The following is a 24,865-nucleotide window of genomic DNA, read 5'->3' as shown; positions in this document are numbered from 1 at the left end:
TTTAGTGTTTTCTGGGTATCATCTAAACTGTTTTAACCAAAATTTTGTTCTGGTATATTTTACCATTGTGTTGATCTGTTCCTTAAGTACGTCACACTAAAACAAACAAACAAGACCCCAAAAAACAAAAACAAAAACCCAAAAACCAGTGATGCATAGTGGAGATTGCTGCTACTAAATGAGTTATGTTACAAGGAAAGATACATTTTGTCTTAAAAGTGATTTTATATATTATATATATAAACATTGATATTGCACACATGTAATATTCTAGGATAAAAAGAAAAAATATGACTCATCTCTAATTCCTATCTTGATATATATTTTATTAATCTATTTACATTTTCCTTCCTTCCTTCCTTCCTTCCTTCCTTCCTTCCTTCCTTCCTTCCTTCCTTCCTTCCTTTATAGACATCAGATAAGTAGTTAGAATAAGTAACATATTTTTAAAATTGTAATTATACTATTAATATAGCTAACATTTTTAAAAAGGATTTTATTTATTTATTCATGACAGACACAGAGAGAGAGAGGCAGAGGAACAGGCAGAGGGAGAAGCAGGCTCCATGCAGGGAGCCTGACATAGGACTCGATCCTGGGTCTCCAGGATCATGTCCTGGGCTGAAGGCAGGCGCCAAACCCCTGAGCCACCCAGGGATCCCCTAGTTAACATTGTAAACTTAAAAAATAGACTGTGTATTAATTTGCTCAGGCTAACATAACAAAATACAACAGACTAGGTGGCTCAATTTGTAGTAATTTATTTTCTCACAGTTCTGGGAGCTAGAAATTTAAGATGAAGGTGTTGACAGATTTGATTTCTTCTGAAGCCTCCGTCCTTTGGCTTGTAGTTGGCTACCTTCTCATGGTGTTCTTACATGGCTTTTGTTCTCTGTGCTTATATCTCTGTCACCCCTCCCTCTTTTTATGACACTAGTCACATCATATTAGGGACACTAATATTAACCTAAGTATTACCTTTTAAAGGCCCTCTCCAATGCAGTCACATTCTGAAGTATACTAAGGTTAGGACTTCAGCATATGTGTCTTAGGGGGACACAAATCAATCCACAGCACATTGTAAGCATCTTCCCATGTCATTAAATATTTTAAAACTGTAGAATATTCTGATATATTAGTGTATAATTGTTTAACTTACTATTGCTAAATATTTATTATTTTTCTAATTTTTCATAATTATAGAAAAGGTTATATATGATTTCCTTAAAGATAGTTGTGTGCATCTCAGATTACTTAGATTCAAAATCCTAGAGAGAAACTTATTGGATCAAAAATTATGGTTGTTATTGCTAAATTTTCAGAACTTTCTCCCAAGTTTAATTGCCTATCAGCAATTTGTGAGGGGTGTGTATGTGTGTGTGTGTTTTGTGTATGTGTTTGCATAATCCAATCAAAGTAATTCATTGAAAAATTATTGCTAAGTATGCAAATAATCTAATTAATTTTAAAGTGTTTTGTTTACTACTATGATTGCATAATTTGTATTCCTTTGAAATTTTCTCAATAACATTATTTATGTAATGTGCATGTATTTATAGCAATATTTTCACTTTCCTGTGTTTTTTTTTTAAAGATTTTATTTATTTGAGAGAGAGAGAACACAAAAGCACATGCAGGAGTGGGGAGAAGGGGCAGAAAGAGAAGGAGAAGCAGACTCTGCTGAGCAGGGAGCCTGACATGGGGCTCCACCCCAGGACCTCAAGGTCATGACCTGAGCAAAAGGCAGATGCTTAACAAACTGAGCCACCCAGGTGCCCCTTCCTTATAGTTTTAAAAAGAATTCTCTTTAGGAAAAAAAAAAAAAAAAAAAAAAGAATTCTCTTTAGGAAAGATGATAATATGTTATTTGCCATGGAAGTATGCTAATTTACTGTACTATTTCTATTGTTATTATATTTTTATTTTTTCTTCAAATGATAGATGATATGATTTGTTTCATAATGTGAACAAGGTTTTAATGTTTAATGGTTGATTACATTTTCCATCTTATTAATTAAAACTTTACTGGCTTCATTAAACACATTTATTTCACAGTGATACAAAGCTTTATTTCATTCACTATTTTAATTTTTGAATGATGACCTAGTTCATGTAAAATCGAGCACTTCTCCAGGTTTCCAGTATCATCTTCCGAACAAGTACCTGTGCCCAGCATTCTACTTTTCCTCCTGTTATTATGGTTAGATTATTAATGCTTCCATGTTATCCAGTAAATACCCTTTTGTTCACTAGATCTCACCTCCTTTGGATTCTCTTGAAAATACCCCTCATAACTTCTACCCTGTTGCCATGGATTTATGATTCTTCCCCGTTACAGATTCATCTCCATCAGCATACAAACATACTTACAGCCTCCATTGAAAACAAATAAACCAAAACAAATGTGTCTGGATCCCACCACTCCCTTCTGTTGTCACTATGTTTCTTTTCTTTTCTTTTCTTTTCTTTTCTTTTCTTTTCCTTCTTTTCTTTTCTTTTCTTTTCTTTCTTTTCCTTCTTTTCTTTTCTTTTCTTTTCTCTTTTCTTTTCTTTCTTTTCTTTTCTTTCTTTTCTTTTCTTTTCTTTCTTTTTTTCTTTTCTTTTCTTTCTTTTCTTTTCTTTTCCTTTTCTTTTCCTTTCCTTTCCTTTCCTTTCCTTTCCTTTCCTTTCCTTTCCTTTCCTTTCCTTTCTTTTCTTTTCTTTTCTTTTCTTTTCTTTTCTTTCTTTTCTTTTCTTTCTTTTTCTTTTTTTTCTTTCTTTTCTTTTCTTTTTTGCAGTAAAACTCATTGAAAGAGTTGTATATTCATTCTAGCAAGGCGGAATCAATCTCACATCTGTTATTTGAGTCAGAACTTAGATGTGCTGTCTTATCTGATATAGGGTTTTTCCAGGACAAAACTTTCCTGTATTAAGCAATAAATTGCATACTGACTGAGTCTCACTATTTTCATTGGTTCCCACCCATTCTTTCTTCAACTTTTTGCATTCAGACTTTTGTCCCACCACTCCAGAAAAAAAGTATTTTTAAAGATTTCATACATCCCTCTTGAAAAAATCCTCAATATTATTGAACTATAAGTAGTATTTGATGTTGATCTTGATTCTTTTTGAAATCTTTTCTCAGTTTTATTGGTAGATGTCAGACTCTCCTGCCTTCTCACCTACTTGTCCATTCCTTCTCCAGCTCCTTTTCTGGTTACTCCAAAACTCCTTAAGCTCTAAACATTTGTGTGTCCTCATTCTTAGGCCTTGGATATCTTCTATTTTACACATTTACTTCTGTAAATAATGCCAGATTTATTAACCCCTTTGTGATTGTTACAATATTTATGTCTTTCTCTTCATTATTTCACTGGTCAAGATGTCTAGCAAAATACTAAGTACTGATTAGGACTGGCAAAATAGAGGCACCTGGGTGGCTCAGTTGGTTAAGCAACTGCCTTCAGTTCAGGTCATGATCCCAGGGTCCTGATAGAGCCCTGTTCAGTGGGGAGCCTGCCTCTTCCTCTCTCCACCTCACCCCCTCCCACTGCTCATGCACAAGCATGCTTTCTATCTCTCACTCTCTCTCATAAATAAATAAATAAAATCTTTTTAAAAAATGGCAAAACGGGCATCTTTACTGTTTGTGGGTTTTCCTTTGTTTTTGTCTCCCTGAGGCTGTATCCTCTGATAAAGAATTAACACCTAAGGTTTTTTTAGCCTTGGGTTTTAGGGAATCCAAGTTAAGATAAACATCTTTATATAGGCCCTAGACATTCTTTTACCACACCAAAGATCTCTGTTTGCTAACCATTCTGAATGCCACTCTTACCTACATGTCGATTATGGTCATCACCTTCTTCCTGTTACTGGCAATTAATTGCTTCCACTTTCTCTCTGACGTTTGGGATTCTGCTCTTTATTCTAATTAAGGAGTCCATCTCAATAGCAGCATCTCTTATCTGAATCCTACCCTATGTAGGAAAATCTCTGTGGTAAATTTCAAAGTCACTGATACTCCTCTCACCAAGGCATACTCAGTGACAGTACATATTCTCTGAATCCTCTTAGGCATAAAACTTAAGACATTATTTTGTAGAGCACTTTAACTCTGCTTCATTTTTTCTATCTTCTTAACACTTGATAATATTTACATTTATTAAAGACTATTTTGCATCTTTGCTTAAATTCACCTAGGCTGTAATAATGGGCAAGTTTCAATCAACCAACTGAGTAAAAAGTAAGACCTACCTTTTGCTGAATTAGACCACTTGAAATCCAGGTTCTCTACCAAATTTGTTTTATTAGTAAATTCAGTCCAATTGAAAATCATACTTTTTTTCCCCTTTGTAGATCCATTTCCACAAAAATTTCCAATGTTTCTATCACATTCATCATAAAAATCTTACAAATATTTTGGTATAAAAATCTTACCAGAGTTCACGTTTAATATTTGTCCATATGTAGGCTGAGTGTTGACATTAGTTTGGAGATTGAAAAAAGGTTGGCAGAGATTAGCCATTAAGAGATGGACGTTCTTTTGCAAGATAAGTACTTCAAAATGAATTTCCTTACAAGGTTTTCTGTGCTCAAATACCTTTATTCAGAATAGAGAAGTTTGTTTTTTCTGCTTCCAGGGAACACTCAGGGGCATTTAGATTTCACATTCCTAAGAATCAAATATATCAAAAAGCCCCTTTCCTATTTCTTGGGATTCTCAATACACACTCACTTTTCACATAATGACCTAATAGGTTGTGATTTAACATGTACTGTAATTTAACAACTTCCAAGATCAGGTTCTCCCTGAGATATTCAATTACATGCTCCTTAAGAATGTAATGTTTCCTTCAAGCTAGAATATGAACATGATAACCAAACATCTTATATTCTGCTGACCAAGACAAGATTCTAGAGATAGATTTATAATGGGCCACAAGAATTATGTAAAGCCATATTATCTTGGTCTTTCAGTGAGAAAGGGAGAACAATTCTATTTTGTTCAGGCCACTTATATTTTAGTTGCTAGCTTCTCAGGCTAAATTTACATCTTGATACTGTATGCATAATTTCCATAGATGTGCATTTCTTTTCCTAAAGAGTAATATTACCTCTATTTTTATTAGATGATTTTATTATGCATTAAATTAAGCACAGCACAGATTGCATGCCAATTGATTATTTGAAAATAGATTTTTATTCTAAAAGAAAGTATTTTAAAGTGGCCCCAAAATAAGCTAGTCCCCATTTACAAATTTCTGCTAATGTGGCTTTAATGAATAGTTATCGTCACAGTTTCTCAAGTTTGCTGGTGGCAAAACAAAACAAAGTAAAACAAAACCAGCATTAAGAGAAAAACAAAACAAAGAGAAAAAGGCCTGCATATTTTACAGAGTTTATTTGACTAAAAGCACCAGTTTTCTATGTGCAACATATCTCAAAGAACCACCAAGTAACAAGCATTTATATTCCAGTGTTCTGTTAGTTTTACAAATAAATTTTTAAAGGTTTTTTTTGGGGGGGAGGGGAAACATACAAATAATAAGGAACCCAAGTGCATTATCTATTGCAAAGGAAAAGTGCACATTTTCAGTAAATGAATTTGAGGATCGTCTTCTATTTACTGAAAAGAACACCACTGAGCCTGGCAATGGAGCACAGAAGTATACATGCTGGTAACTTGTCCCTGTTGGCAGGACACCAAACCTAGTGGCACTCAACTGATCTACCTGATTTTTCTATCAAAAGTGGTGTTATTAAAAGTTGAAGGAACATTCCAGATAACAGACTAAGAAAAACAGCTTTACACTCAGTATGCATCACAAAAATAACAGACAATATGTATGTGCACTATAATGATATTTTTATGAATCCTTTGGTACAAGAAAATATTAGCCAGACAACTTTTTTTTTTACATAATGAATTCTGAAGATACAAAATTAAAAGATTTAAAGCTTTATAAAGAAAGACAGTATGTGATTGCCAGATCAACATTTATTTATTTGTTTTTTGACAGTTAAACTTTGAGGTAATGAAAATGGAGTTGAAGAGACTATTAAACACTAATGAGCACAGAGGTTTAGAGTCTTTCAGTAAATATAGAAATATTTACACAGGAGAATTTTAGAGATTAAGAAGGCAAAAGTTAAAGAATATGTTGAATGAGATTGATATGAGTGGTCGAATAAGATGTTCAATGAATATTAAAATATAGAAGTAGGAATATTATTATTTCAGTTATTCAACAAATATTCAATGAGACAAAATTTTGTGAGACATATAAATATACACATATTTGATATAGAGTATACATATATATGACACTGCATATGTATACAAATGCTACACACATATATACACATGTATACTATCAATTTGTGATAAGTACTTTGAAAGAAATATAAACATGACAATGAAAAACCCGTAATAATTCTAATATTCATTGGGGCCTAATTATGTATTTATTTTTAGTTAATTGAAGTGTGTTGTGCGGTTTTTGTTTTTTGAAAATTACCTACTCACTAAAAATTATCCTTCTTTGTGAACCTTACTTAAGTTTCCTATAATTATGGAAGATGGCTGATAACAATCATTTTGAAATCATTTTGGCTAAATTCATACCTGATCATAGTATTCAGCGTAAAGTTTGTGGTAGCTTATTGAGCAAAATATTCAGAAGTATCTCATGACAAATTATGATTTTTCCTGATGCTAACCTTGAACTTCTGGACCCAAGTTAGCCTTTCATTTAATAAATGAAATTTTAGGTTCATAGCATATCTGTCTCTGGTCTCATTGAAATTTGCTTTCCATCAGGGGTGTAGAAGAGCAGATGTTCTGATTTTTCTCAAAGACATGGCTGCAAACTATTTCCTGCAATCAACGTTTAGAAAAAAATTATGAGACTATAAGAATAACATTCTCATTTTCACTGTTCTGGGCAGTTCAAATTTTGTGTTGAATCAAATAAAACTCCTGACCCATGTTTAAACTCATTAATTATTTAGTCCTTTATATGTCAACATTTTATGCAAATAATAATTTAAAAAAGTAATATATAAAAACACAATGAATAAAATTATACTTTATTCCATCACTGAAAGATAATCATTAATAAAATGTCAATATTAATTTGTGTAAACTTTGATATGCAAATATTTTTAAACAAGTTTTTATCAAATTCTACCTAATATTTTATAACATGCTTTTTAAATTTTTGCCCCATATTGTGGATATCTTTTAAAAGATTTATTTATTTTGAGAGAGAGAGTGCACACAAACAGGGGTGTGTGGAGGTGGTGGGAGGGCAGAGGAAGAGGGAGAGTGAATCTTAAGCAGACATCTTGCTGAGCACACAGCTCAATCTTATCACCATGATATCATGACCTGAGCTGAAGTCAAGAGTTGGACACTTAACCAACTGAACCACCTAGGCACCCCTGTTGTTGATATTTTCTATGCTACCATATTTCTCCATAATTATTTGAAAATTAATTTTAAGAAATAATTATTTAAAAGCTTTTGGTTGCAAATAATAGAAACTCAATGTGACAGTAGAGCAGGAAAAATTTTCCTTTTTCTTAAATTATTTGGCTGGTCTAATAATTAAATTGACATAAGACAGATTAACAGGAGAAAACAAAATTAATCTTGTTTAAACAGAAGCCCCTTAAAAATAGGAGCCCCTTTAAAAAAGTAAGCTACTGATGCCTGAGGTAAAGGATGGGAAAGGGCTTGGGGCTTCAATAGGAAGGAGGGCAATTCACAGAAAGAGTAAGAAGAGTTTGTTAATCAGATGTTTTACCTGCTATAAAGATAAATTTTTCAGGTAAAAAGTTTTTTTCCCAGTAATAGCTCTCTTTTTAGGATAGACCCTCTATTTAAGTTCTCTTAGGCAGTTAAGGGAGAGGTAAAAGTTTTTCCTGAGTCGGCTGGCTCTTGATTGCCTTTAGTTCAAAATAATCCAGATGCCCTAGTGACAGTGTGGGGTTGCATATTCTCTCTTTCATTGTTTAATCAAAAGAAGGCTTTGAATTGTAGAATCCAACACAGAGTTAAACAATCAGATTTTATTATAGGTTCTGAAAAATTGGGAACCAACAATTCAGATATTTTTAGAACTCCCTCTCAATTCTTATCTCAGTTTCTTTTCACACTGTAATAACTTTTTTTTAAAATAATATAATCAGCTTTCTCCACATGGCTGTATTATGACTGCCAAAAGTTTTAAATTTCACATCTTAAAGATTTAAAAATCTGTGAAAAAGCAGATTAGGTGTCTCAGTTGTTAAGACCAGAGATTTTAAATAGGGACTTAGTGTCCCAAGTTGGATGAGTTTTCAACCCTGAACCAACCAAATGTGGTCATTATGGTATGGACATTTATAGACTTAGAAGAAGAAAATACTTTTTTTGGTCTCATTTTTCCTTTAATTCACCTTTCATTGACAATTACTAAAATTGAACATTTTTATATGTCAAATATCTACTTAAATATTTCCTTTGTTATACTACCCATAGCTTTATGTTTTTTACATTTAGTATTTTATATACATTTTTATATAAATTTTCATATAAATATTTAGAGAACATATTTTCTCCAGGATTCAAATGTCTTTTATTTTAAACATTCAGTGGTATTATCACATATAATGCTTAAATTATTTACTTGAGCATAAGATAAAATTTTTCAATAATCAAAATTTTCTTTGTTGTTTCTTTTAATAAGGTATAAGGCAGCACAGTATCAACTCTCAATGATTCTAATATATTTTTCTTCTTATTTATTTATTTATTTATTTAATAAATAATGATTTTATTTATTTATTCATGAGAGACACAGAGAAAGAGGCAGAGGGAGAAACAGACTCCATGCAGGGAGCCCGATGTGGGACTCGATCCCAGGGCTCCAGGATCATGCCCTGGGCCAAAGGCTGATGCTCAACCACTGAGCCACTTCTTCATCATTTAAGGAGACACTTTCAATTAGTCACTTAAAATGGTCAATGATCAGTGTCTTTATGTCCATGTCATTTACATATATATTATATATAATAATAAATACAGTATATGTGTATTGTATTATAAAATCGCCTTCAGTATAAGAAATGCTCATACTATAAATAATAAGGGGGATTAAGTCTTACTAGGTATTTTAGACTATTTGTACTGCTATAACAAAATACGATGGACTGGGCACCTTATAAACAACAGAGATTTATTTCTCACAGTTCTGGTGACTGAAAGTCCAAGACTAGGGTGGTAATATCATCAGATTCTGGTGAAGGCCCTCTTTTGGACTACAAACTGGACTTCTCACTGCTAACTCACATGGTGGAAGGGGCTAGGGAGCATCATCCTCAGGGCCTCTTTACAATAGCACTAATTGCATTCATGAAAACTCCATCCTCATGGCTTAACCAACTCTCAAAGACCCCATCTCTTAATATTTTCTTATTGGACATTAGGATTTCAACAAATGAATTTGGGGGAAACAGAAATACTAAACCATAGCAATAGGGAGCAATAGACTTATTTCTCAGATTTCACCCTGCAGGGAAAATATCAAGTACAATGAGAAGAATATGTTCAATATTTTAATCTCTCTCTTTCATTTTCTTGCTCTGGATCAATAAGTTGAATTCATGTGAATTATCCTCTTCCTAATGTTCTTCTAAATAAGGAATTCTGTTATTTTTGAAACAAAATATAGTCCTCTTTCAATTTTTTCTTTGTGTGCATAAGCTGGTCTACCCTATCTTAAAATTAAATACGATTCTATGCTGTTTCTATTTCTGTTATGAGATTTTTTTTACAGTTCAAATTATAAATCATTCAAGCATTGCTGAATATAGCATGTGACATGGGTTTATTGTTCTATCCCAAGTAAAATTTAGTAAAAAGAGAAAGTAAAATATTTTATGTGAAAACAACATTTTTCTTTCTCTTTCTTCTTTCTTTCTTTCTTTCTTTCTTTCTTTCTTTCTTTCTTCTTTCTTTCTTTCTTTCTTTCTTTCTTTCCTTCTTTCTTTCTTTCCTTCCTCCTTCCTTCTTTTTTTTTTTTATTTTTCTACCATATTCACAGGTCTAGGTCCAGATTCAAGTCAGATTAATCCTGATTTGATTAAGAGAAAAAGAAAGAAATGAAGAAAACAGTAGAGAGAGGCCATAAACTCTTTGCAGCTCATGTGGAGAATATTTCTTTAATTTTTGAAACTGGACTTGACGATATGGCTTGCTTTTGGCCAATGTTAGAAAATGGGATACAAGGATATCTGGAAATGTACTTGCACATTGGCCATGACTTTCCTCGGAGAAGGGAATCCAACCTTCACAGTGTGAGTGGCCTGTTAGAGAAGACTTGTGTAAAATAACCAAGACAGCCTGGCTGATGGCCAACCAAGCATCAAACATACAAATGAGGACATCTTAAGATCATGTAGCCCCAGCCAAACCATCCACTGACTGCAGCAAGCTACTGCAAAAACAAACCAAATTGCCAAACTTTCAAATGATTGTTGTTTTAAGCTACTAATGCTTGGGGTGATTTGCTGTATGTCTTAGACTGATTGATCCTGGTCAATATCTGGCTCACTTTTACTCTTATGGTTGCTCCTTCATGGTCACGACTGAAAGCGTGGGAATCTTTACCATTGTTTCTCTGGGCAAGCGTTGAAATCCAATTTTTGTCCCCTTAGATGCATGAAAGTATCAAAAATTCTGCTCAGGCTGCTCTGGTTCTCAGCACCTCAGCTGCTACTTCTTTCTCCTAAGCTTCTCAGCACATTAATCATGGCTTCTGAATAAACCAAAATCTCAGGGGAAATACTATCATCAAATATTGGCTCTCTCTGGGATTTTCTTCTTTCCAGGATTTCAGTCAGCAAATTCTATCCATTTTATCAGCAGTCCGGTACCTTTAAATAATATATACATACACATTAATAAATACATGTATGTATTATATTTATATAATTTTATTTATATTTATATGTATAAATATGAATATTTATATTTTATTTATTACTAAATACATATATATACATGTATTTTAATGCTTAACTTTTCTCATAGAATGTTAGTTTGAAACAAGACAAGGTTGATACTGAAAGAAAGGTAATTATGTGAATTAAATTGTACAAGTTTCTCTTCTTTGTGGATTATAAACTCCTAGAGAAGAGGGCTATATGGTTTATTTACCTTTGGGTCTCAACATAGAATATTATGCCTGAAACAGAATTTCCTAACATTTTAATGTTGGGATTAAAGTAAGTTTGATATCAAAAATGAAAAGAAAAAAGGAATGTGTTGCTTAGGAATGCAAATTGAGATTTATATATAAGGGCCAAGGAGAAGCTTGCTTTGTATAGAGATAAGTTTCGGTGTTTATCATCTACCAGAAAGCATTCATTTTTAAAAACACTCTTTGAACACTTGTCAGGCTGTATAGTAGACATGATGCATTATAAGATAATTAAAAATGATCCAATCTTTCAAGGAGCTCAATTTGTATGTATAACAAACCAACCATTTAAACTTCATAAAATTCTATCATTTTTTAACTGTAAAATATATGTCCGATAAAAGTTTTTATGCTTATGCCACTTGTGCTATCTCCATCCTAGTTCTAACCGCCATTAGTCAGCCTAGTTTAGAGCAACAGCTTCTCCAAAAGTCTCTGCTTCAACAACCACCATTCCCTCCAACTCATTCAAATGATGAGGTCAAAGTGATATCTTTAAAATTGTAAATTAGATCACAAGGCTTTTATCTCTGCTTAAAACTTATTCATTGTCTTTTTAAACTTTTGTTAGAACCCAAATTCCAGGGACAGCCCTGGAGGCCTAGTGGTTTCCCGGATCGAGTCCCACATCCGGCTCTCTGCATGGAGACTGCTTCTCCCTCTGCCTGTGTCTCTGCCTCTCTCTCTTTCTCTGTCTCTCATGAATAAATAAATAAAATCTTAAAAAAAATCCGAATTCCTTAGCCCAAAATACCTGAATGAACTTGCTTCTGCTTTCATTTCCAACCTCTCATCTCATGAATCTCCCCATCTAGCTTAAATGTTTGCTATTTTCCAGTCTTTTTTGTCCATTAGTTCTAAGTTCTATAAAGCTATTTCCTGCCTCCAGGTTCTTGTGCTTTCTGTTCCCTGGAACAGCATGTCCTTACCTGTGTTTTCTCCTGTGAGCTACTAATGAAGCTATAGGACTCTGACAAATCTATACTTTAGGGAAGATTTCTTTGTACTGTCTGAAAGAGCCCCCCTTCAACTCCCCATCCTCCATCTTCCAACATCTGGCCACGATACATTTATCAGGCCAATCTTGAGTCTAGACATCTCGTCATCAATCTTTCACCACATGCAGAAATTTTAAAATTGTGTAGATACCAGCTTATTTGGTGAAGCAACTTAGTACATGCTAAGAATATAATTGGGTAGTTCAACTATTTATTAGTTAGTTTATTTGTCATTTCCCCTAAAGCACAGGCCAGCAAGTACACAGGGATTGCCTGTCTTGTACTCTATTTAATTCCCAGTGCCAACCATATTGTAGAAAATAATATGCACTAAATAAATTTTTATTGAATCAATAAATGAAAACAAGAATGTGTAACAGGTGGTCTGCAAAGTTTGGGTATCTAAAAATCAGCACAATTTTTTTCTGTTAAGGAGCTTTCAGTGATGTGAAGTATCTGGACACAGATAACAATATAATAAAAATCTATTGAGATAAATGTCATGCAAAAGGAAAGAAATGCTTACTTAAACTTGACCTTAGTAGAAAAAAGTTCAAATTAGAAATAATGTTCTACCATCTAGTTTTCATCAAAGCACATTTTCCTAAGCTTTAGATCACTAAAGCTCCAAGAGACATAGAAATACTTAGTATAATAGCTAGCTAGCAGCAACATATTTAATTTCTTTCAGAGAAGTTAAATTAGTGTGGAAGTGTTCTTACTTCCATACTAATCACTAGAAATAATGTGCAATGATTTCTGCTAGCTTTGACATAAACTTGTTTGTATGTTATTAAAATGTCTTTATGATCTTAATGTATAAAAAATATGTATTGAAAACATGCCTGAGTAATATAAACTTAGAAACTCTGGATTAAGCCTGCATAGATTTAAATCGCAGATCACACACCTTCCAATTATGGTGCAACATAACCATGAGGAAATTGTTCATACACTCTGCCAGTTTTTTTTTTTAAAGTGGAAATAAGAATAACACTTATCTCATAAGGTATTTTACGAGTCTAATAAGGGAATTTATATGAAATTATTACAACATGCAATATTGATATTAATTGTATGTAAAATATTTAGTTTTATTGACTTTATTTATAATTTTAAAGGAGAAAAAATTGAAACCCAAGATAGAGGCTAATTAAGTGATATGTTTGAAACCTTGAAAAAATATGTATACCTCTGCCCCAGAGTTTTACACTTTAAAGAAGATACTCTGAAGATATACTTGCATTTCTTAACAAAGGATTAGCTGCAATAAGATTAATTATAATATTCATAATATATAAATGACATAAGCATTGAATAATTTAATGCATGTTAAACATGAAACACTTAGATATGTAACCATTAAATTATGTGCTAGGTGAACAGTCATTTTTAAGGACAGATGCAATGTATTGCAAGGTTGAAACATGTTTTCAAGCAGTATATTTATTTGCTCCTATACGCATCAAATTTGTTCTGATAGGATATACATCAGATAATTGTTGAAACATATGGTTAATGAAATAATGAGTATTCTCCTTATTTTACTTATTCCAATTTTCCAATATTTTCACAATGTACATGGATTTTGTACATTGATTTTTACTTTATTTTAAGAAAAAAAGCTTTAAATAAAAAGAAGAGAGTTAAATAAAAGTTCTCCAGCTGGGAAGCAAAAAAAAAAAAGTATAAAATCACTCATATGGGTTTCTTTTTATGTGCTTATTTTGGAAATGAGTTAGCAGAAATCATATTAACAGGAGATCACCTCTGCTAGAATGTTCTCATTACCTGGCTGGTTGTGTATATTTTTACAGTGGAATTTTTGGATTTTTTCCAAGTGTCCTTACAAAAAAGATCTACTTTAAACTAATATTGCTCACTTATATCTATCAGGCTTTCATGGACTTCTAAAAGATTACATAGAATTCTGAAGAAACAAGTAACTATAAAATAATATTTTTGTTTTGTTTCTTTGTTTGCTTTGTCACTTCATGCAGAATTTAATGTCAGAGATAAAGTAGTCTGGCAGGGTAATACAGGGGATTGATGACAAAGCTGGTGCTGAACATAAAATCAGCACAGCAAGTAAACACAAGTATATGGAAGCAGAAAGGGATTTCATATGGACAAGTAAACTTTAAGACCTTTAGTTCCACAATACACCACTCTGATATCACGAAATACTGAGTAAGAAATAAGAAAGTATAATATTTAAAGAACAAAAAAACTTTAAATATGTTCATGGCTGCACATAATTTAAATTTGATAAGATATACTTCAAAGTCAATTGGATGAAACAGTTCAAAGGCAATGTGTTCAGCTACTCATTTGAACTATTTTTCTTCTAGAAAAGACAATTTACATTTCCAATGAATGTAGGTTTGGTTAATATGACCCTTGTCATGTTTTGATTTATATTCCAATTTCATTCTTATGGTCTTAGCAGTAACAGAAGGCTCTTCCCATGCCTCTGCAATTTAGGCTTATATTGAAACACAAAGGAGATGGTCATAATAGTTAAAACTATGTTACATTTTCTGGCTGCTGAAAGGTGATTTTATCATTAATTGAATATAATTAAACTGCTTCTATATCACAGAGAATAAGATTACAACACTAGGTAAATATGTCTACATACTTTATTTCTTATTTTTTTTAAGTCTACATACTTTAATGCAGGCATTGTGTACAGTCACATGGGCCCCACATTCAATAAGACTCTGCACTTGGTTTAGTGTTCTACTGTTGTCATCTTGAAATTTTTAATAGTTTTCAAATAAGAGTACTCACATTTTCATTTTCTGGTCTGAAAATTATACAGCCAGTTCTATGCATAAAAAATTAAAGTTTACTGTAGTTCATTTTAATAGTCATAATATACTAATATATCACTTCAATCAAGGTTGCTGTGTCATCCCTTCATATTTTCTAAACTAATGTTTTTCAATTACCTATTGATGCATAACTAATTATTCCACAGTTTTGTAGCTTAACGAAAGCTATTTCATTATACCTCATGATTTTTTTAAATATTTGATTTATTTATTCATGAGACACACAGAGAGAGAGGCAGAGATATAGGCAGACAGAGAAATAGTCTCCCTGTGGGGAGCCTGATGTGGGACTCGATCCCAGGACCCTGGGATCATGACCTGAGCCAAAGGCAGATGCTCACCCACTGAGCCACCCAGGTGCCCCTAAGGCTCGTGATATTTTGATGAAGAATGAAGCCAGGGCTTTCATGGCTGTGACTGGGATCATGTGGTGTTATTCATCTGGCAGCTAGAAGGTCCAATATGGTGCCACTTACAATGCTTGGTACTTTGATGAAGTACTCCCTTTCATTTTGTCTCAGGATTTTTCTATTTAGCATGATAGATTTCTACAAGTCTCAGAAAGAATGCAGCGTAAGAAAAAGAGGAATGGGAAGTTGCCAGTCAATTAATGCCTGACAAGACATTGTTATAACAGCATTTCCACAATTTCCACACTGTTGTATTATTCAAAGTGGCCAGAGTCCACTCATATTCAAGAGCAGGAATGATAGGTACCACTTCCTACAGGAATAGTGGAAGAACATTCACATCCTTCTTAAATCTGCCAAACCAAGATTATGCTAATAGAGACAGAGAATTTCTTTTTAGACATTAAGTACTTCGTATATACTGCATTTATGTCACTTAAGTCATTTTATAGACGTATAGCATGAATACATATATATGTATATATATACACATAACAGAAAAATGTTAAGTAGGTAGAGATATTGGTATACATGTTTATAGGTAGAGATAAAATGTGTGGATGTAATTTCTACATACTTCCTCACTAGGCTGAAAATTTCATTGGATCCATATTGGTTTCATTATTCAGTATGTTGTATTTGCATCGTTAGTTCCTATTAAAGTATCTTAAACCTGGATGGACTTTGTAGTCTGTTCCAGTATGAGTTTCTGAAATTAAAATAAAAAAAGCTCATATATATTAAGTAAACACGGACATGATGTCAGTATAACATGAAAGTCACCTTTGTTTTACACACTGTTAATATTTGCATTACTAGGTAATGGTAACTGAATACAAATTACATGAATACAAGTGAGTGTTATGAAGGATTTCAGTATGGTGTGTGAAAACCATGTACGCTACCCAATCACTACTGTCTCCATTTGGTTGCATGCTGTCATGGAAGTGTTTACTATATATCTGCCCTTGTATCTATCTCAGGATATTTGAGTATATTCCTACGTTCCTTTGTAAGCAGATGGATAGATGCTTTTACATTTTTAAAAAGATACAATTCTATTTGGTCAAATTAATTTATTAGGATTTTAATATACATAGTTTCAAAAATCTACAGCTATTTTCATTGAAATTACTAAGACTTGTAATTAGTTGTAGAGGTTTTGAGAGTTGTATTTTAACACTACTCATCCTTTATAATTTTTAGGCTGAAATTCTGCAGAATGATAGGTTTCCTAATATGCATATATTGTGTCATAGCAGAAACACCCATTTATATTTGTTGAGTTAAATTTACTTTGCGTATATAAGTGGTGTCACATCAATAAAATTTACTTTGTATATGTAAATGGCATAATGACTTTATTTCTGTCATCTGCATTTTAAATTATAGTAAATATGATCAACACTTAAATGATTGTCACTTGACTTTATAGAAGCAAGGAAGGATTTTTATAAGCAGAGAGTGATTGAAAACAATATACTTTAACTTGACTTTAAATATTTTATTATTGAATATTTAATCTCCTCTTTAATGATTCTTTTCTGCAAAGAAGCCCAGTTATATTTTCTTTATGAATACCAGTTAAATATGAAACCAGGCCACCTTTGGGAAGAAATTCACAGATTGTGTCAGTTTATCAAATGCTTTTGCAATAGAGGCTAATAATTTAAGGGAATAAAAAGAAATATAATTTTTAAGCATTTCCCTAAATTAAAATTATACTTCTATTTTTAAGAAAAGAACAATGCCCTTTTACATCTGAAAATAATAAAATATTATTATAATATTTTATAATAATAAAATAAAAAGTAATAAAGACACAACCAGGAAGTAAATAAAATTAAAACAAAACAGGATATATATTTTTTTCATGGAATATAAGTGTAAATAATATATAATATGATTTTTGTGACTTCCAATAATAGAAAAGGGAAAAGCTTTTATTTTATTTTTTATTTTTTAAAAAGTTTATTTGAGAAAGATAGAGAATGCATAGAGAGAGTGAGACGGAAAAGCAGATTTCCCACTGAGCACAGAGCAGACATGGGACTCAATCCCAGGACTTGAGCCAAAGGCTGACACCTGAGCCAGCAGAGCCATCCAGTTACCCCAAACTTTTTTTTTTTAATCATAATCTTTTGTGAGATTTTTAAACTCAGACTTTATAATTTTTTATTTTATTTATTTTTAAAAATATTTTATTTATTTATTCATGAGAGACACAGAGAAAGAGGCAGAGACATAGGCAGAGGCAGAAGCAGGCTTCCTGCCGGGACCCAGAGGTGGGACTTGAGACTCTGAGATCATGCCCTGAGCCAAAGGCAGATGCTCACAACTGAGCATCTGAGACTCTGAGATCATGCCCTGAGCCAAAGGCAGATGCTCACAACTGAGCCATTCAGGTGCCCCTATTATTATTTTTTTAGAGCAGTTTAAGATTCACAGAAAAAAATTGAGCAAAAGGTACAGAGATTTCCTGCATACTCTTCCTCACCTCCAACATGCACAGTCACTTCTATGATCAACAGCTCCCACCACAAGAGTACCTCTACCACAACTGATGAACCTACGTCAACACATGATAATCACTCAAAGTCCGTTTTCCATGTTATGGTTCACATTTGGGGTGTACATTCTATAGGTTTCAACAAACGTATAATGACATGTAACTATCATTATTACAGTATCATGCGGTATGCAGTATCATACATTTAGTTTCATCATTCTAAAAATCCCCTGTGCTCCGCCTATTCATTCATCCCTTGTCCCATAATCCCTAGCAACCATTGATTCTTTTAATTATCTTTTTTTTTTTTTTTTACTGTCTTTATAGTTTTGCCTTCTCCAGAACGCCATATGGTTAGAATCAGACAGTGTATGACCTTTTCAGATTGGCATTTTTCACTTAGTAATATGCATTTAAGTTTCCTCTGTGTTTTTTCATGGCTTGAAAGCTCATTTCTTTTTAGTACTGAATTAATATTCCACTGTCTGTGTGTACCACAGTTTATTTATTCATCCACCTACTGAAGGACATCTTGGTCACTGCAAATTTTGTCAATTTTGGGAAAAATTGTTATAAACATTCATGTACCGATGTTTATGTGGACATAGTTCTAAACTTCTTTGGGTAAATATTGGGAACATGACTGTTGGATGGTATGGTAAGAGAATGTTTAGTTTTAAATGAAACTGCCACACTGTCTTCCCAAGCGGTTGTACTATTTTGCAATCATGCAAGCAACCAATAATAGTTCCTGGGGCTCCATATCCTCACCAGAATTTGATATTGTCAGTTTTCCAGATTTTTGCCATTCTAAAAGCTGTATAGTGCTATCTCACTGTTGCCCTTAATTTTTTATGCAAAAAAAAAAGAGTCTCATAACTTTCAAAAATTTTGCTATGTATTAAGGGAGATATTACTGATGGAAACCATGATAAATTATCAAAAAATACATGGATAAGATACATTTATGTAGCACAAACTTTAATCCACATTATTATTTTTTCCCTTTATTAGGTAAGTGTTCAGTGAATCCTAATCATCATTGAACAATACTGCAAAAAGAAAAAAAAAACCTCTAGTTTTCTTTAATATTATGCTTTGCTATGTTGATTAATGTAGGAAAGTTGAGTAAACTGTTACCATTAAGAAGTGATAGCGAAAAGATAGATTGGATCAATAGTTTTAGTTAATTTTTATTACTTTTTAGGTTTTTTTAGTTAATTTTTAGAACAAATATTAAACAGTTAACACTTTGACAAAACTATATATTTTGGTGTCATATTGCATTTACTTAATTACTACTAAACTGTATCTTTTCCAAAGTAATCAAGTGCTCTTAATTATCTGGTGTGGAAGCAGAACTGACACTGGAAGGAGGGACTGAATTAAATAAAAGCAGTCATTTATGTCATTCATTTTATTTGTAAATTAAATATTGTTGTTTATTGACTATAAAAATACTTAATGTTCTTGATGAAGAACATAAACTGGTAGGCTATTTTAAAAATCAATCTGAAATATCTGCCAAATAAAATAAGATATACAATTAAGAATATTGAGAATACTAATATATTTTAATGGACTCAGTTTTTGCTATTAGTATACCTGAGTCACATATAATGGAGAGTTAAAGGATGTGAACAATGGAGTCAGACCGACTTGCTTCGTGTCCTATTTTTTTGACACCATTTTTTCACAATAGGGAAGTTATTTAATCTCCAAATTCCTAACACAGAGAAAATACCTATGTTAATACTTAAAAAAAAGGAAAGAAAAAAAAGAGAGAAAGAAAGAAAGAAAAAAAAGAAGAAAGAAAGAAAGAAAAAGAAAGAAAGAAAGAAAGAAAGAAAGAAAGAAAGAAAGAAAGAAAGAAAGAAGAAAGAAAGAAGAAAGAAAGAAAGAGAAAGAAAGAAAGAAAGAAAGAAAGAAAGAAAGAAAGAAAGAAAGAAAGAAAAAAGCATAGGGTAATTTGGCTTGGAAGAATGTGAAACTTTATCTTGGGGTTGTAAGTTCGAAATGTTAAAAAAAGAAGGGTGAACAACAGGCATTCTTATACAATATCTTATTAACTTATATAATTATTAATATTAGTCCATTTTTGAGATGAAGAAATTGAATATTTCTGCTAGATTTAATAGCTTGTTCATATCCATCTAACTAGTAAATGATGTGTCATAGATTAAACCCATATTTAGTCAACCCCCAATGTCTAATCATATTGATTTTATAGTAGAGCACTATATTATAGATAGCAGATAAATGTATATTAGATGTTTCTGTGAGAAATGCCAATAAAATATATTTTAATATAGCCCCCCAATTTTAAAAAAAAATATTTATTTAACAGAGAGAGAGAGAGAGAGCACAAGAAAGCACAATTAGCAAGAGCTGCAGTGGGAATGGAAGAAGCAGGCTCCCCACTGATCAGGGATCCCAATCCTGGGCTCCATCCCAGGACCCTGGGATCATGACCTGTGTTTGAAGAGAAACGCTTAACGACTGAGACACCCAGGCATCCCCACCAAATTTTTATTTAGATCCCAAATGTCAAGTCCACTATGTGTTATAATCAACCAAAATTGTAATATAATCAAAGATTTTTTTTCTTCAAGAATACTTTGAATTGTGTGTTTTTTTAGTGGTTTTTAATTTTGCTAATTTATTCAACAACTATCCATTAAACACTTCATTTTTATGAACTAGGAACAATTGGGACAGAGAAATGTGAATTAATTTCCTTGCTGCCAACAACAAACTTAGAGCTTATTAGAGAAAATGGAAATACAGATAAGGCTACATATAGCTTAGTTATGTAGTGATTGTATTATCAAAATGCAAAGGGTATATGCAAATCTTACTCAATGAGATCTTATATTTGTCCAAAATAATGCAGCTAATTATCTTTTGAGTATTTCTCTGAAAATTGGTGCCTTATTCCTATTTGTTATTTTTGATGTTTTTGGAAAAGCACCTTCCAGATTAATAATAATGTTACCCACAGATTTCATCACTTACTTTTTTGATTGTTGGGGGTGAAAATTATAAGTTCTTTATATATATAAAACCTTAGAATATGAATCTCAAATTTTGGTAAAAGTCATAGATCTTAAGATCTCAGAAGCTGGTATAAGCAATTTTAAAAAGTAGTGAAAGGGAAAACTTTCTTCACACAAGTCCACAGGAAGAAAAGGAGAGTATGAAGAACAAGAATCCTCACCGCCTCTGAATATTACTGACTGTTGAGATGGATTAGGCTATGCCAAAACCCAAATAGGCTGAGGAATGAACCTCTAAGTTCATCTCATCTCTCTCCCTGGGGATCTAGAGAACTAACTCAAAATGTGTTCCTGAGCCAATAAGGTTGTGCCGTCCTTGATTAGGAATGACACTGAGGTGTACTAAGGCAAAAAAGAGCTTCTGTGTCTCTTTGGACTCCTCTGTGATGAGGAAAGGATCCAGGTATTAGAGAGTATCTCTATGAAGGGAGACAAATATAATTTATAGTTTAATCCATTGGGTTTGGCAAATGGTTACTTAGAAAGGAAGAAGAGAGAGAGAGAGAGAAAGAGAGAGAGAGAGAGAGAAGAGAGGAAAAGGAAACAAAGGAAAGAAAAAAAGAGGAAGAAAAGAAAAAATAGTGTGATCCAAGACAGAGCTTGCAATTCAGACTGCTTGGGCAAGTGATGAAATGGAGAAAGCAATGGAAACTCAGGATCTAGCGCAGGTCAAAATTAATACTTTTCTGAATCAATAAGTAGTGTGTTCCTTGACTTTAACCATACTGAGAAAACTGAACACTGCACCAAATATCCTGGTTGTGACATCAGCAGCAGGAGTCTCAGGATGCCCCGAGGGCAGTGAGGCTCAGTACTCCATCGTTCTCACGCTGAGGAGATGTACAACTCATTGCAATGAAATGCAAACATACTGAGCCTCTTTAACCTGACTTTTTCATTCATAATCCTTAGGTATTTTTCTAGGATAACTGTTTGGAATCTACTGCTTCATTTTAAACATCTGTGTATCCAGTATTTAACCAATCCCTTTTTAAGTGCCGTTTAGATTGTTTCCACTTTTTAGCTATTAGAAAAAAAATGACAAGTTGGACAATTATGCATAAAATTTTTTACACTTGTCTAATTATTCCTTTTCATAAATCCCTGTAAGTAAAACAAATGGTCAATGTATCAGAATTTCAAAATTTTGAAATATTATGCAGATTTTCCTTTAGAGAGGTTGCTACAAATTAGTATTATCACAAAATGTATAAAAATTCCGGTGATATATACCTTTACAGTGAAGAGATATTTTCATAGGTAAGTAATTTTTGTATGGGTGTTTTTTGATTATTACATCTCCTTCACATTATTTGTCCCCTCTCTTTCTTTCTTTCTTTCTTTCTTTCTTTCTTTCTTTCTTTCTTTCTTTCTTTCTTTCTTTCTTCTTTCTTTCTTTCTTTCTTTCTTTCTTTCTTTCTTTCTTTTTTCTTTCTTTCTTCTTTTTTTCTTTCTTCTTCCTTTCTTCCTTTCTTCCTTTTCTTCCTTTTCCTTTTTTTAAAAGATTTTATGTATGTATTCATGAGAGACACATGTGAGAGAGGCAGAGACACAGGCAGAGGGAGAAGCAGGCTCCATGCAGGGAGCCTGATGTGGGACTTGATCCCAAAATTCCGGGATCATGCCCTGAACCAAAGGCAGACACTCAACTGCTAAGCCACCCAGGCATCCCAGTCCCTCCTTTTTTTTTTTTTTTCTATTGACATATAGCTGGCATTTATATTTCACTTAATTTGGAGCAGGTAGGGGCACCTGGGTGGCTCAGTTTTTCAGCATCTGCCTTTGGCTCAGGTCATGATCTTACAGTCCTGGATTTGAGCCCCACGTCTGGCTCCCTACTTAGCCAGGAGTTGGCTTCTCCCTCTACACACACCGCCCCTCCATTCATGTTTGCTCTCTCTCTCTCTCTCAAATAAATAAATAAATGAAATCTTTAAAAAAATATGGAGCAGACATTTAAAGAAAATTTGAAAAGTTAACTTACTTCAGATTATGTAAAACATTAATAAAACTTTGAGAAAACACACACACACACACACACACAACAGGGTATATTATTAAAGATGTGTAAAATGTCCTACAGCTATAATCTTTATATCAAACTGTATAGAAAAAACCCAGAGAGGAAAAGACTAAAAGCAAAAATTCAACTCTGCACATCAACTGTTAGTAACTTGAGAAGTTAAATTTTGCCGTGAATGAGTATGTACAAAATACATGCCAGACATTTTTTTTCTGTTCTGATACATATATTTTTTATGATTATCTAGAGAGCACTCCAAAATTCTTTCTAGAGCTCATTATAGATAAATATGCTTTCAATTATAATTAGCTAAAAGGTAGTAGGTTTTCTTTCAGCAGTTTGAAGGAACACAAGTCATAGATCATAGGCTACTGAAGAGAAAGTAGGTTTACTTAAAGAGCACTGTTGCTCTCTACCGGTAAACTGAAATAATTATGCTTTTGTCATATGTGAGTGATTTGTTGTTACATTACAATACCATATAAATTTTAAAAAAGTATGGGTTTTAGGTCATTGAGTATAGATTCATATATGATTTATGGGGGAAAAATTCCCTCATGGAAACAGATTTATGCCTATTTTGCATATCTTATGTGACTTTCTATATTTATATAATTGTCACTAATAAGAAATACGTATTATATATTTGGTCATTCAGATAACCAAAATATATTTGCCATATATATTTGGTCTTTGTCCATGGTTTCAGGATGATAGCTCCTAAAACTCTTGGAATTCCCTGTGATGAAAGCAATGAAATTGTCTTTTGCTACATAATAAAGTGAACATAGGCTTCTAGAAAGCCTTTGGGTAACCTGGGAAGTGTGTGGGGGAGGGTGCTGGTTGCCAGTGGAGCCAACCACGTGATTAGAAGGTTGGAACTTTTCCCAACCCTGGCCCAGTGAAGGGAGCAGGTCTGGGGATTGAGGATAATTACCACTGGCTGATGATTTAATCAATTGAAATAGTTTATTTTATCCACTGCTTCGCTTTCTACAGTTTTGCTTTTCCAAAGCTTCGGTCATCTGTGATCAACTTTGGTTCAGGAGCAGATGCTCTTCCTGACGAATTGGTAGAAGGTTAATAATAGCTTATATCTACATCAAGGTGCCTCCATCATTCATCTCACTTCCTTCCCCATTTAGGAATTTTATCATCTCACATCATCACAAGAAGGGTGAGTATAGTATAGTAAGATATTTTGAGAGAGAGAGAGACCATATTCACTTAATAAAAATTAAATTAATAAAATTAATTAAATTTATATTAAAGTACACTGTTACAATTGTTCTATTTTATTATTAGTTACTATTGGATATCTCTTTTTGTGTTTAATTTGTAACAAACTTTCCATAGGTATGTATGTATAAGAAAAAGAATAGTATATGTAGAGTTTGGTACTATCCTCAGTTTCAGGCATGAGCTCAGGATTTTGGAATGTACTCCCTGAAGATAAAAGGGAGCTATACTATATGCCAATATAACGAAACCTCCATAAAATTTCAAAAGGATGGGGTTTGGAGAACATCTGGCAATTTGGGGAGAGTGGTATTTGTATAGAGAGGATGGAAGCTCTGTTAACCTTTCCCCATGCCTTGCCCTATGTATCTCTTTCATAAAGTATTTCTCTGAGCTATTTCTCTGAGCTCTCTGAGCCACTCTAGCCGATTCATCAAACCCAAGGAGAGGGTCTTGGGAAACCATGATTTATAGCCAGTTATACCAGTTCAGGTAACAACCTGAATTGTGACTGGTGTCTGAAGTCCAAGGTGGGGATCAGTGGACCCTTTATCCGACAGCTGGTTGG

This window comes from Vulpes vulpes, chromosome 2, assembly GCF_048418805.1.
Source record: "Vulpes vulpes isolate BD-2025 chromosome 2, VulVul3, whole genome shotgun sequence".
NCBI lineage: Eukaryota > Metazoa > Chordata > Mammalia > Carnivora > Canidae > Vulpes > Vulpes vulpes.
Note: the sequence above shows the minus strand (reverse complement) of the source record.